This window comes from Diabrotica undecimpunctata, chromosome 5 (genome assembly GCF_040954645.1).
Source record: "Diabrotica undecimpunctata isolate CICGRU chromosome 5, icDiaUnde3, whole genome shotgun sequence".
Classification (NCBI taxonomy): Eukaryota; Metazoa; Arthropoda; class Insecta; order Coleoptera; family Chrysomelidae; genus Diabrotica; species Diabrotica undecimpunctata.
In genome coordinates this window covers 45,764,674-45,779,863 of record NC_092807.1, presented here as the reverse complement: position 1 = coordinate 45,779,863, position 15,190 = coordinate 45,764,674, and the positions used below count along the sequence as shown (strand labels likewise).

The following is a 15,190-nucleotide window of genomic DNA, read 5'->3' as shown; positions in this document are numbered from 1 at the left end:
TTAAATATCGCCATATTATAGCGGACCTTTTTTTTAATGTTTAACCGTTTATTATCGCATATAGCGGAGCACCTGTAGATGCACTGTAGAGCACAGTTTGGGAAACGCTGATATAAAGTATGTCAAGATAGGTCAACAACAGGTCATTAATATAACAATGTAAATAAATTTATTTACTTAAAAGAATTGCTAATGTAAATGCTACATATAAAATGAAAGTTCATTTATATGTATCTAATAAGTAACAAGTGAACGCATTCTTGTCCTTCTACAAAACTACAATGTAATTTCCTAGACAAACATTTTCATATGATACACTTTTGTTGTCTGTTTTTTACGTCTTCATAATTTGAGCAAATTATATTTTTCTAACCTAGTTTTATTAACGTTTGTAACTATATAATATGTATAATTTTCGAATACAGACCATGACAATGGTCATCGTGAAAAAATCAACTAAGCGAAACTCACCGATTATTTTGCTTTGCCAACCAAAAAAATATGTCTATAATTAACTTTTCAGAAAAATGCACATTATGCCTTTGTGGCAGAAAACGGAGGAGATAATTTAACCACGTAGTAACAATAACCAGTGGTGTAGTTCATGGTCTTCTTAAGATATAATTTTCATTCATATTTTAAATATACGCTTTAGAAAAATCTAGATTTGTTACATTTCTACAAAATAGTTATTTTCATATTACGTTTTTTAAACTTTTATAATCAAAGAAGACTCGCTCATGTCGTTTTCCTTTCTTTGTTACCAGAAAAACAGATACTTTTAAGTAACATGTAATAAAGTATTGAATGCTGTTTTAAATGGAACCGAAGGAGACCAGATTTTTATTCTAGAGTAAAATTTTAACGTTAAATTTTTCATCTGTGTGTTCAAATTTTACTCTCTGATTCGGAGTAAGTACCACATCGGAGAAGTTGATCTATCCTATGTTAAAGAAAGATATTTAGATGCTGGTTTAGTTTCTCCCCTAATTTGTGGAAATTACCAATAGTCAGCCAGAGATTACCAATTAGAGAACAATTTTTTAGAGCTTTACAGCACCTTCAACTATCTCCCTTATCACTGAGACTTAAAACTATTTGATACTTATTTATGCATCTTCTCTTATTTATAATATCTCTGTATTGTTGCCGAGGGGGGCATTTGGGCCTGTAGGACCCATCGCCGGCTCTTCGGGCTTCTTCCTATCCCCGGAATTGGATCGGGTATTCACCATCTTTGGTTTGTCGCTGGTAGAAAGGTTAAATACCACCGCTGTTATAAATAACATTTCCTGTGACAAATATCTGTTATAGGTAACGGTTCCAAGGAACAGTTACAAAGTAACAGAGCAAAAATGGAAAACAGATAGGTAAAAATGATCTAAGTATTCCTTGACTTACGGAAGGAATAACTTAGTAAACAAGTAAATTAAATGGTATAAAAATATAATGCAAAGAAAAATGTTTCTAAGTGTTTCTTGACTTACGGAAGAAACAACTTAGGACAGAAATATAGATAAATGAAATATGTAAATGTGAGAGTAAAATATGGAAATATTTCTAAGTGTTTCTTGTCTTACGGAAGAAACGACTTAGAGTGGAAAAATAAAATACTCAAAATATAAAACGAGAAATGCAAAAATGAAACAGATTATAGAAATATGTCTAAGTGTTTCTTGACTTAGAACAGAAAATAAACAAGAAAATCAAATATAGTAAAATAAATGCACAAATATTTATAAGTGTTTTTTGACTTACGGAAGAAACGACTTATAATAGAAAATAAGAAAAATCAAATATAGAAAAGATGTGAAAATATTGCTAAGTGTTTCTTGACTTACGAAAGAAACAGCTTAGCAAAAAATAGAAAAATGAAATAGACAAATATATAAGTATTTTCTTAACTTACGGAAGAAAACATCTTAGATAAAATATCAGAAATAATAATGCGATATGAAAATATTTCTAAGGGTTCTTTTGACTTACCGGAAAAGAACGACTTAGACACACAATAAAATAACAAGTCAGATATCAGAGATATACTTCTAAGAGTTCTTTGACTTACCGAAAAGAACTACTTAGATACAAAGTACAAAATCAAATATATCGAATAGAAAAGGAAAGATAAATATTCCTAAGTGTTCTTAACTTACGGAAGAACAGCTTAGATACAAATACAAGAAAATAAACAATCAAAAAATAATCAAATAAAATGTCAAATAATCAGTACATGAACAAATATAGATCAATGTAATATCATTGTTTAAATAGGACTAGTTAGCCAACGCAATGTATAAATTTGTTTGATTCTAATTGAGACAGTCACTAGATGTCACCACTCTTTCTGTCTCAATAGATTTTAATATACCATTGTTTGTTTGATATACATTATACTAGATGGTGCTATGTGAAAAAGTTAAGGACTAAACTAAACGTCCATTTTTGATCCACTGAATTAAATTCACCAGTGTTGCAATATTTCACTGACATAGTAGCAACAGGTTTACTTGTTAAACTAAAAATGTTACAAAAAACAGACCTTGAATCACTTAAGATATTCATTTAAAATAGAGTTATTACTATCAACTAGTAAATATGGTGTCAACTAAAATTGTACATAAACGTACTGTGGTTTCTAAGTCTTCCTATATCTAAATAAGTTTAAAGAATTTAAATATTTTATTTTATTTGGAAGTGTATTACAAAAATTTGGTCCGAGGTAAGTAAAACATTTTAATTATATGTGTTTAAAACATAAAAAAACATTGTATGAGAAAACAAATTAGGTATTTAGAAATAAATTTTACCGGATATTACATACATTCGATAATATTTGAAAAAAGTGATTTTAAATTAAAACAATGTTACTTCCATAATAAATAAATGGTTTTTTACAGATGGCCGGAAATATTTGTTGTTATTACAAATGTGGTTTATCACCATACAATATTCATGGATTAAGAATGTTCAGATTTCCGACAAAAATCCTTCGGCTTGTCAAAGATGGATATTACACTCTGGTAAGTAAATAGAAACTTTTTTTATATTCTTTTATTTTACACTGTTTCCGTTACGTAATTAACTTGAAAAAATGTTTAATTTTTTTTTTTCATTCATCATTTTTTATTATCGCCAGTGTGCACGCGTCATATTCGAGATGCATTAATTTGAATTTTACGTTTTCGTTGGTATTATAATTATGATATAATAAACTTCGGAAAAACAAATTAGTGAATAAACAAGTTAATAAACATAAACAAAGTATTAGATATTTAAATATGTATTTCTTTAGCTATTTTTAGTTATTGTATTGAAAAGTAGAAATAAGTTCATCTTTATCGGAGAACTAATTTATACAAAGGTCCATCTGGGAAAAAATTATTGGTTTCACGTAAAAATTTTATACAGATATTTGAAGGTTCTAAAAGATATATGAGGGTTAGTTAATAATAAATCTGTGAAGACATACAGGTGATTTTGGCTATAAATGTTTTTTATCCAGTTAGAGAAAAATAGTTAAAATAAAAATTGTAGATTCAAAAAGTTCTTCCATTTGTGAGTTTCTAAATTAAAATATATAAAGAATTCATCAAAATAGTTGCAAGAAACCCTTGATTTTGCAGAAATTTATAAATTTTAATAACTTTGTTTTTGCATAATGGTATGTAATGTAACTAATAAAAATAGTGAGGATTTGTTTATCGTAGAAAGCGATTATGTAAACAACTTTTTGTTGACCTATCCCAGTTTAAAAAAAAAATATGTTTTACGTGCCACAGAAGCCAAGATATTGCAAATTTTGCAATCGCGCTTCATTTTGAAAAAGTTCAAATCTAAAAAAAAAACGAGCTCAAATGGTTCTCCATTCTACTTTTCCGAAGCGGTATTTTACGAATACCATCATTTTAACGGGTTATAAATTTTTACTTCTTTACCGCATATGCCATATGTAAGTTGGAACGCACAATTCAGATCTTCATTTAGGGTCCCTTCAATTTTCAGTTCTTACTGTTAATAGACAATGGAAGTATGATTTTAAGAATAAAATGCTTTGGTTTTAAATATAAAATGCTCTCTTGCCTAGTAATGGTCATAAAAGATTCTGTTTTTTTTTAGAAAGTGTGTTTTTCACCAGTTTTTCATAAGCCTCTAAATAAGTTTGTGGCATAAACGATATCAACGTTATTATAAATGTTTATAAACAGATTAAATAACCTATAAACTATTTGCTCTGATTGATATTTAGCTCACTTTAATAACTTATTAATTTCCATAATTTCAAGGAGCTATGTTACATGTCCTTGCCCAAAAAAGAGTTATTATAATTTATAAACAACTGCAAAAATAAGGTTTTTTTTGCAACTATTTCGGTTAATAGTTTCATGTATTTTAATTTGGATACTCTCAAAAATTACATAACTTTTTATGATCTAAAACTCTAAAAAAGCTGAAAAAATCTTAAACAGGTATTTAAAGTCTCTAAAAGGTATATGAGGGGTAGCTGATGACAATTATGTGAAGACTTCAGCTAATTTTGCTTTGCTTTTTTATTAAACAATCGTAAAAAGTGAAAAAAGTTTATGAGCATAAAACGTTTCTTATTCATGTTAGAGATATATGGTTAAAATAAAAGTTATAGATCATAAAATGTTTTCTAATATTGATATTTTTATAATTAAAATACATAAAGAATTGACCGAGATAATTTAAAAACCCTTATTTTTAAAGTAAAATTTATAAATGTTAATATAAATATAAATAATATAAATATAAATAACTTTCTTTTCTGCATAACGATATGTAATAACTATTTAAAATTATGGCAGTTAATGAGTTTTTAAAGTGTGCTAAATATCATACAGAACGACCATACAGTTTATGAGTTATTCAATTTGTTTATCCAGGAGACCGATTATTTAAACAACTGTACTTGTCCAAACAGTCACTCTAGGGTTATTTTGTAAATAGATATCGATTTATGGCTTCGTTTTAAATTATTAAAAAAAAACATCAAGATTATATTAAATTTGTTTTTAAAAATCAGTTTGAAGAATAACAATTTTTTAGCATATAAAAATTTCTAATAACTTTGACTTTTTTATGTCATACACTTGTATGTAGGCTCAATATAAAGCTAATAAAAAAAAGACATTAAAAAAAAAACCAAAACCTTCTATGGCCCAGAGGAAATCAAATAGCATTTTTTTTCTTATTTAAGAAATTGCCAATATTTTCATTGTTTATTAACATTAAGACCTGAAAATTGAACACATTGTAAAAGAATATCTAAATTTTATAATTCGATTTATATATGGTATACACAGTGAAGACGTAAATTAGTTTTGAAACATTAAAATAATGGTACTCGTAAAATATCGCCACAGAAAAATGCAAGGGAGATCTGTCCGCTGCAATTTCTCAGCTTGTTTCTTGTTATTGGTTATGGAAATTTCTGCTTTTTTTTAATTGTGCTTTTACACCAGCTTTTCATTGAGCCTACGTACAGCCGTATGACATGAAAAATATCAAAAGTAGTATACATGTTTAGAAGCTAAAACTGTTTTTTTAATAAAATGTTGAAGTTTATAAATAAAGCTTCAAATAATCGATTTAAAAAACGTCAAATAACTGTCAAAGGTTAAACACCCTTTTTAAAGTTCCTCACGGATTTAAAAAAGATTTAAACAGTGTTAAACAGATAAAGTAATTCATCGACGAGTTAACAATACGAAGCGAAGTTCTTTAATTGCAATGTGATAAGAAAACGAGTATCAAATTTGGTTTTATATTTCAATAGTTGAATTTAATTGCGGCTATATTGGTGTAATTAAAGAAAACCAGTGAAAATCCCAAGAAATAGGTGAGATCCTTTTTTTCTTTCTTTCCAGTTTGGAAGAGGATCCATTAGGTACTCACATTTAGGTATTGTGTTACGGTCTGGGTAACCAGGACTACACATCATGAACAGCAATTTAATATTTACATTTACACAAAACAACTTCAATTCCAACCCAAAATCATATGTCGTTGACGCAGTCTCTAGACCTCCTTCCCGTTCGTTTTCTAAAAGGGAACAAGTTATTGTCATGCACTCCATTTTGAATACTGTTTTATTTAAATATATTAAAGAAATTGGTGAAATAGTTTATCCAAAAAATATTACTTTTACATCTCGCATTTCGAATAATCGAATCTGCATGTTCCTCACTTCTACCGACATCGTTGATCAACTAATACACCGAACGTCATAATTAATTCCACCGTCATCTTTATCTGCAGGCTTCTTTCTGCGACCAAAAGAATCCTTATTTTAAATGTATCTCCTTCCATCCCGCATTCCTAATCGAGCAGTCCCTAAAAAATACGGAACATCAGATGATCAATATGCATATATCATGAGTTTTCCTAGGGTAACATTTGAAATAGCTGACAAGGTGAACTTCGAAGTGCAATCTTCTCTGTTAATTAACCATGAAAATACATCCTTTAAAATATTTTTATTCTCTGACAGACTATAGTGTTTTCTTTGTAAGCTTACGGGTCGTACCGTGGAGTCTGATTGCAAAGTCTCCAGTTGACCAGATCACACACTCATTGCAGCTAATGCTCCTCCCTCTTCTTCATTTTCAGCTGACTCTAAGGAGTCCTTAATCCTGAATCCTTAACTTCATCAAAAGAATTTCTATCTTCGGAAATTGAGTCCATCTCTGTTAACTGCATATCCATCCTGGCTGCCATTATGGATTTATCCATCTCTCGTCGTACTAATTCAAAGCCCATGTTGGCAGTAGGACAAAAAAGGGGACACTTCAATGACAGTCCTCATGATACTCCTACCATCTATCTTCATCCGGTATTCTTGCGCTATTAAGTTCTTTTCCTCCTTCGACATTTTCAATGCCACTGAAACCAGCCAAAAAATGTCCAAATCTAATCTTTGATTGGATTACTCGATGAAACCTCATTATATTTCCGCTATAGAAATGATTTACAAAGATAATCCGACTAATTTTACACTCAATTCCACGCAACTTATTACATTTCTTGAGAACTCTTTTGTATGTATCACCCCACTACAAGAAGCTTAAAAATCCTCCAACATAGATGGTATTCAAAAGGACTTATTGCAGCTCTACATAGGTACAAGGAAAAGATCACTAAAAAACCGTATCACTAGAATCTTAAAAAAGTTAAAAGAACAGCCTATCTCCGACTTACAAGAGTATATATAAGTGCATCCTCTGATAAATCTTCTGATGTCAAATCTAATCACAGCATACATGATGAATAGAATTTCTCTCTTTCTCTCGCATTTATTCATTTTTTCTGCTCTCTGTATATTTTTACTTCATCTTTTGCCAAATTTAGACACGATATTTAATTAAGTAAGAAAACTTTATGTACATCAAATACTAGTCCAAGTCCAGTTTGGAAAAAAAAATGTTAACAAAAAATAACCTTAAAATATCCAATCTCTTTTTTAATCGAAAGGTTATCCTTGACAATTAAGAGACAGCCAAGATTCTGGCAGAAAATTTAAAATAAAAGTTTTGCAACAAATCTGGACCTAACCATATATACTCTTTTCTTCCTTCGCCCTTTCATTATTCATCCTCAGTTTCACAACAAGATACCAATCATCCGAACTTTCTTATAAACTATTTCGAACTAACAGCTGCACTCAAATCCTATAAAAACACAAAAATTAGGGTTTTCTAGAATTATCTTGAAAAATTTCTCGAAAATTCCTTAGGCACCAACGAACCTCTAAATGAAGCCAGTAAATTTACCACTGACATACCGCTGACAATCGTTAATGAAAGGTCTTGCCCTAATCTATACTAAGATAAAAGAAAGATCATTACAAAAAAAAAATTTGTTAAAATTCTTTATAAAAGGTACATAAATTAAAAAACCCAAACGGGCTATGTCATGAAGACAAATTGTTTTCGGAATCCATATTCCATCATCAGTGTCTAGGTGTATATTTTTTGAGCCACTAAATATCTGGGTAAAAACCCGATAAAAGTTATATGTTACAATTTAGTTTACATTATTTAGTCTTATATATTAGGATGTTAAAGTTACCAGTGGATATGATAACTCCACTCTCATTTATAAAAAAAACTGTTTCACAAATCCAAGGCAATAAAACTAACCTTCATCCTATGAATTTAGTCATCCTTCATTCCTATATCCTAACTATTTCTCCTATCATCTTCTTCAACAACACAGTTATCATAATATTGTTCTGAAGCTATTTTCTTGTGGCATTTTAAATTAATTTATCTTTAAATGGGAATAAGCCACAATTAAAGGTTAAATACGTTTATTGACGTTTCAATTTCCACTTCGGAAATCGTTCTCAAAATACAAACATTAGTAAATTTACTAATGTTTGTATTTTGAGAACGATTTCCGAAGTGGAAATTGAAACGTCAATAAACGTATTTAACCTTTAATTGTGGCTTATTCCCATTTAAAGATAAATTAACACAGTTATCTCTGACAGTCAATTCATTTCTGACACACTCGCTAATGGGGTTGAAGACAGATTCAATAAAAGTAATATGGCTTTTACTCCCAGTTCTTTACGCGCTCAATCTTTCTCCACCATCTCGTCATCTCCACACGATGTCAAGTTTATGAACGGCTTGTTTGCCCTAAATAAACTAAAATTTACCTTGTTTTCATGTACAAAATCTGCTGATGATCCCGATGATATCCCTTATATATTTTTAAAAAATCTCTCTAATACATCTCTCTCCAAACTTCTCGAAATTTATAACCTTATCTAGAACACACAAAAATTCCCAGATGTTTGGCGCAATTCTATAATCATTCCAATTAAAAAACCTGACCAGCCCTCTATAACTCCAATATCTTTCGTCTGATTTCTCTTACTTGTATTACCTGCAAACTTCTTGAAACAATGATCAATGAAATACTCACGTGGTTCGTTAAACAGTATAATATTATTCCCGACGCTCAATCCGGCTTCCGACGTAATCGGTCTACTATTGATAACTTTTTTATTTTTCAAACACACATTTCTTAAGCAATCTATAATCAACAAGATGTCGTAGCAACTATATTTAACGTTGAAGGGGCATTTTATTCAATCTCCAGAAAAGCAATCATTGACAAAAACTCCCACTATAATTTAAATGGTAATATTTTCTCATTTGTAAAAAAATATCTAATTGAAAGAATCTTTAAAGTCCTTGCCAAGGGTAAACTTTTTCGATCTCTTCCTCAAAATTAAGGTGTCCCTTTAGAATCTGCATTAAGTTTAACTTTATTCATTCTTGCCATCAACGAAATTTGCCTCCCATCAAATATGTTCAATACGCTGATGACCTAATCATTTACTGCCATCTTAAATCTGTCCCATCCTCATATAAACTTATACAAAGTGTAGTAAATCTACTTCAAGATAGATTTAACGAACTAGGATTATTACTCTCTGAGAGCAAAACCAAATTAATAAAATTTTCCATAGGGATTTCCACTCCCTTACCCCAAATTTTATTTAACAATTCTCTACTTTCTGGTGTTAATTATTGTAAAATTCTCGGTTTTATGTTTGACTCCAGATTAAATTGAAAAAATCAAATCTCTGAACTTAAAATCAATTGTTTTAAAAGGTTGAACATTGTTAAAACCCTCAGTCATCTTCAATGGGTTGCCAATAAAACTACTTCTAGGTCTGAGCGCTTTTCGCTTTAGTCTAATGAACTTTCTCCTACCCTAAGACGATAATCACTTCTACTTTCGTATGCTGCATCAACATCTGCAAATCCATTTAATCTTGTTCATTCCCTAATTGCCACAATGCCGTCTTCTTCCACTAACAATAACCAACACCTTATCATAAAACCTATACCTCAATTAATTTGTCCACTACTTAAAAATATTGACCTTTTTCTGACTAGTTTATTTCCTCTACCTTTACTTCCCCTCTGGGCTAAAGATATCCCTTCAATATATACCTCACTCACTATTTTTAACAAACTTGAATTTTCTAACCTTCTTATAAAGAAAGCATTTTTAGAAATTAATTCTCTATACAGATGCTTTTAAAACTACCACTGGTATTGGTTGTGCAGTAACCACTAAACATGAACTTGTAAGATCATCTCGGTTACCCTTAATATGCAACGTTTGCACAGGTGAACTATATAGTATTGTGTTGGCTTTTAAATGTATCTCACATCAAAACAGACATATTGCCATTTGTTCAGATTTTCTTTCATATATCCATTTAGTCAATACAATTTTCACTGAGCACCTATTAGTTCAAAACATTCATGACATATACCAAAATCTCTCTGCTTACGATGTAACAGTCTCTCTCATATGGCTGCCTTCTCACACCGGAATTACTGGTAATAAAACAGCAGATCATTTTGCCAAAGAAGCTACCAACCATGGGGTGACTGAAGTCACTCCAATTCAACTAGCTAACGAATCTCGAAATTCGTTTTCAAAAAGTCGGTAGAGGATACTTGACAAAACTTAGAGCAAAAGAGCAAAACGACTTTTCATAAACTTCAATCTTTTATTGGTCATCTCTCCCTAGACTTCATAACTAGAAGAGAAGCATCGACTATTACAACTATGAATCAACCATACCAAACTTACCAACTGCAAACAATTCACCAACCTGTATAAAGCACTGGATTTGAAACCTACTCTAAGGAACTAGAGAATTGTCTACCTCTTCCTCAACTGTAAATTGTATATGTTGATTATGATACTTAAAAATGTTGACTATTTCAATAATTTTGTGTTTAGGAAGTGCCAAAACTAAATCATCTACATATCTTTAAAAAAAGGAATGAAAAAAGTACAATTGTTGATACAATCACTGATAACATCATCCTTGATATAGCTACTTAGAATGGGTGAAAGACTAGATCCCATACCCATACCCATACTACCAAAAAAAATTTGTTTTTGGTAGTCTATGGAATCTTTTTTTTCCTATCTAAAAAATTTCTTTTTTCTTACTCTTATATATATATATATATTCTTATATATATATATATATATATATATATATATATATATATAAAAATGTTGGCATAACTGCCAAGTTATTTATATTTTGAATACAGAACTTAAATTGTTTTTTTACTTTATTGTGCAGAAAATTGCTTTTTTTTCAGTTGTGTTAATAATAATATTGTTGTAGGTAATGCTGCATTGGAAAGTCTGGAGCTACCCGATTTAAAAAAAAAATTTCTATGCAGTAAGCATTTTGACCAAAACTATCTAAATGCAAACCAAAAAAATATAGTGAGGTAGAAGAGGAAGGTTTGTTAACGACACCACGCGTTTTTCATACGTATTCGATAGCAAAACAACCATCCACGGTGCCAATAGTGTTTCGCACTACATACATTGCTTATTTTAGTTCATGAAAACAATGTTACAATCAATTTTTATCACTAATTGTATCTTTATCACTTTGTAATTTAAAATTATTTCATTAATGAACAGCTCATTCATTTAAACTTCTCATTTATGTAAACAGAAATACAAAACTGGTGTTTATATTATAAAATACATAAATAAATAAAATAAAGGATACTATTTATTAAAGTGTTGTTAATTATTATTCCTTTTATCCCAACACATAGATTAATTTGTCCCTAAATATGTGTTGCCTCTTGTTGTGGCATATCGATGTGTTTATTTGTTTCAAAACCATTATCAAAAAACCATACCCATAAATTTACTATATTTTCAAACGTCATTTTAAAGATTAAAAGATTGAAAATTTAATTTTCTCAAAACATACATAAAACCATTGTTTAAAAAGATTTTCTTTTTTAAACAATGATAAAACTTAAGTCTTGACTAAAAAATAAACCTCCGCATGAGTGTTCTAAGACGATAGCAATCGAGTGTATTTCAATTAAATATTTAATCCTTTTCTAGCAAATCATATAACCAAAATAAATATCTGATAAACTAATAAAAATTAAAAAAAAGTCAGCATTTACCTACTTTATTTAAATAGATTACTAACCGATTTAGATTTAGCAAGTCTCAAAGTATAAAAACAATTTGAAATATTCGCTCGAAATAGTCAAGTTATCTTTCACTAGACGCATACAACGATAATAACAATAAGCATTTTATTAAAGTCTTATATTTTCTTCACAATCTGGCATCCGTGTACAGGTTTGCCTTAGTCATGAGACAGGTAAAAATATACTCGAATAGAATCCTACCGAGAATTAAGTTTCTGTTAATAGTTTTTTAAATTTATGACTAGAGGCCGCTACATGACGGCAGAGTAAAAGTCAAACGTTTGTTCCATAAGAATTGTCTAACTAGTCCTATTTAAACAATGGTAATATTCTAACCTGAAAAGGTCTGAATATACGATAATGCTAAAATAAAAATGGTATATAGGAAATCAGAAATAAAACAATAACTTAGTAGGAACAATAATAACACCGACTAGGTCTACAGTAGAAGAGGCAAGCTCGACTGACTGATGAGGGAAAATCTACCTGCTTTTATGTAAAACAAATCTTTTGTTTTACGTAGCAAAAGTGGAATTTCCCTGCATCGAGGTAATTAGAAATTTGGATTTGGCCAAACTTGAAATTCCCAAGTATTTTTACCAATATCCAAATTCCTTGATGCGTCCGGCACGGCTGTCAGCTCCCGGCTGACACGCCTCCGGAGGACAGTATACTATATACATTAATATTTACTTTAGTTATCAATATATTTTTTTATTAGTATCTAATTATATCTTTTAAAGTTTACACAACTTATTGGCATATGCATAAGGTACTGTAATAATTTAGTAATTTACTATAGGATCTGCATATGACGGTATTTGTCATATCTCGGGTTAGGAAGGAAGGGAGTTCATTCTATTCCTTTAGTGCGGTATTTAAAAATATTGCTGCATTCCATGAAAAGCTCAGTAGTATAAATTATTTTATTTATTATTAAACATATTGAGTAAACAACACATTAGTAAAACATTTATTAAATTAAGACAATCACTTTTAATAACAAAAAAATGCTCATTACTTAGTTTACTTACTCATCCGTGGCTTTACACAGCATATTCTGCTTGCCGTTTACCATATACCAATCTCCATTTTTTTGATCGTATAGATCTTTTAAGTGAGGTCCCTCTTTTCCATTGCTGTCTTTATTTGTCCGTTTCACTGTAATGTAAGACGTCCTCTCTTCCTTCTTCTATTTGGTTTCCATTTCCAAGTTCTCAACGATATTTTTGTCTCGTTTATCCTTCACATATGTCCATACCGTAGTAATTTTCGTTTTTATTTCTCGTCACTTAGTGTGTCCTTCACATTCATTCAGTTCTCTACTTAATTCGTTCATTTCTCATTTTGTCCATTAGTGTTAATCTGCAGCTTCTTCTTCAAAACATAATTTCTATAGCATTTATTCTGTTATCCCTTTTTTTATTGCTCATCCACGTGACACTGAGACATAACATTGGTTTTTCTTGAGACATATTTGGATTTCATTAATGCTCGCAGTGCTCCACACTTTTATTACCGTTTGTTATTCTTCCAGTTATCTCCCGTTTTTCGTGTCCCTTTTTATCTATTTTTACATCCAGGTAAGTCAATTCTGAAACTCTTTTGATGGGTTATGGGTTATTTTTCTGATATTCTCTTTCCATTTTCCTTGTTTCCTAGTGGAAAGAGCTTATTTCATTTTCTCGAATTTTTCTTCCATCTATTTAAGTTTGTTCTCAATTTATTTGCTTTTTTTTTTTTGCATGTTCCCTTCATAATACTTCCCAATTTTCTGTATTCATCCCTACTACTGTTATTATTGTTTGTTCGTTTCTTAATTCATATTTTGCTCATTGAAGCGCTTATTGTATAAACCGAACAATTCCGCAACATTTAGTATTAAGAAAAAACGAAAAAACTAACTATACTAAAATTCAATAAGTTACGCAGGGGACGTAAACATTAGCAGATGCTGGCCTCTCACAGGACCGCATTTAATATTATCTTTTCGTTTGGCGAGAAGTGTTATGTTGTAAAATACGAAATTTATATTTTAATTTTGCAAAAATGCGAGACAAAGAACCTGATTGTTTTTAGTTGATATGCGACAATAGGAACCATATGTATATATTGGAAGGCTGTTGGACTGTATAAGTTTGGAAGTTCGGCCATTGGGGAAGGTGTTAACTTAAATAGTTTACTGCAAAATTTTGCAAGACATTTGAATACGGAGATAACAGCAGATCCTGTGTTGTATGCAGAACCGTTTATCCTCAATGAACATTTAGACCGGCAGTTTAGTATGGAAGAACTTCAAATAGCATTGGATTCTTTAAAACCAAATAAAGCACCAGGAGTGGATAGAATTGCTGCTGAGTTCTACAAGTTTCTTCCAGAAAACGGAAAAGTGCTTGTACTTGGGCTTGCTAATAATTTTTTCGTCAAACCAAACTTTCCTCGGGGATTTTATGATGCAATAATTTTTCCTCTTTATAAGAAAGGAAATATGGAAAGTGCAGAAAGTTATCGAGGTATTAGCTTCTTAAATGCAGTAACCAAACTCATTGCGGCATTGACTTTAACCAGACTTACCTCGTGGGTACAAAATAATAACATTTTAAATGAGTTTCAGGCAGGATATAGAACTGGCTATTCAACTATAGATAACATTTTTAATCTTACGAGTATAGTAAACATCCAACATGCACGGGGAGTAAAAAATGTTTATACATTTTTTGTGGACTTTAGTGCTGCCTTTGATACAGTTGATCGATGGGCCCTTTTTTACAAGTTGAGTCGCTTAGGATTATCTACTAAAGTGCTGAATTTGTTAAAAAGTATGTTCGCAAGTACAAAATCGGCAGTCTGGTCAAGGGAAGGTCTATCTGAATGGTTTAACTGTAATGTAGGAGTGAGACAGGGATGTCTTTTAAGTCCATTACTGTTTGCGTTTTTTGTGAATGACCTGCATGACGCATTGGGAGGCGGTTTGGAGATAAATGGTTTAATTATAAGACTTTTATTATATGCAGATGATTTGGTTTTGATGGCAATCAATCCGAAGGTGCTACAGCGGATGATTAATGAACTGGAAAAATACTGTAGGATGTGGAATCTAAAAATCAATTTAGATAAATCCAAAATTCTTGTATTCAGAAGAGGAGGTG

General features: G+C 30.5%; 1 long non-coding RNA gene across 1 annotated transcript; it reads left to right on the top strand.

Annotated features, from left to right (window-relative positions):
- The first annotated feature begins 2,478 nt into the window (after positions 1–2,478).
- LOC140440610 (uncharacterized) lies at positions 2,479–12,353 on the top strand. Its single transcript, XR_011950884.1, has 3 exons — positions 2,479–2,719; positions 2,898–3,020; positions 11,198–12,353. It is a non-coding gene; the product is annotated as an uncharacterized lncRNA (long non-coding RNA).
- Positions 12,354–15,190: the final 2,837 nt, after the last annotated feature.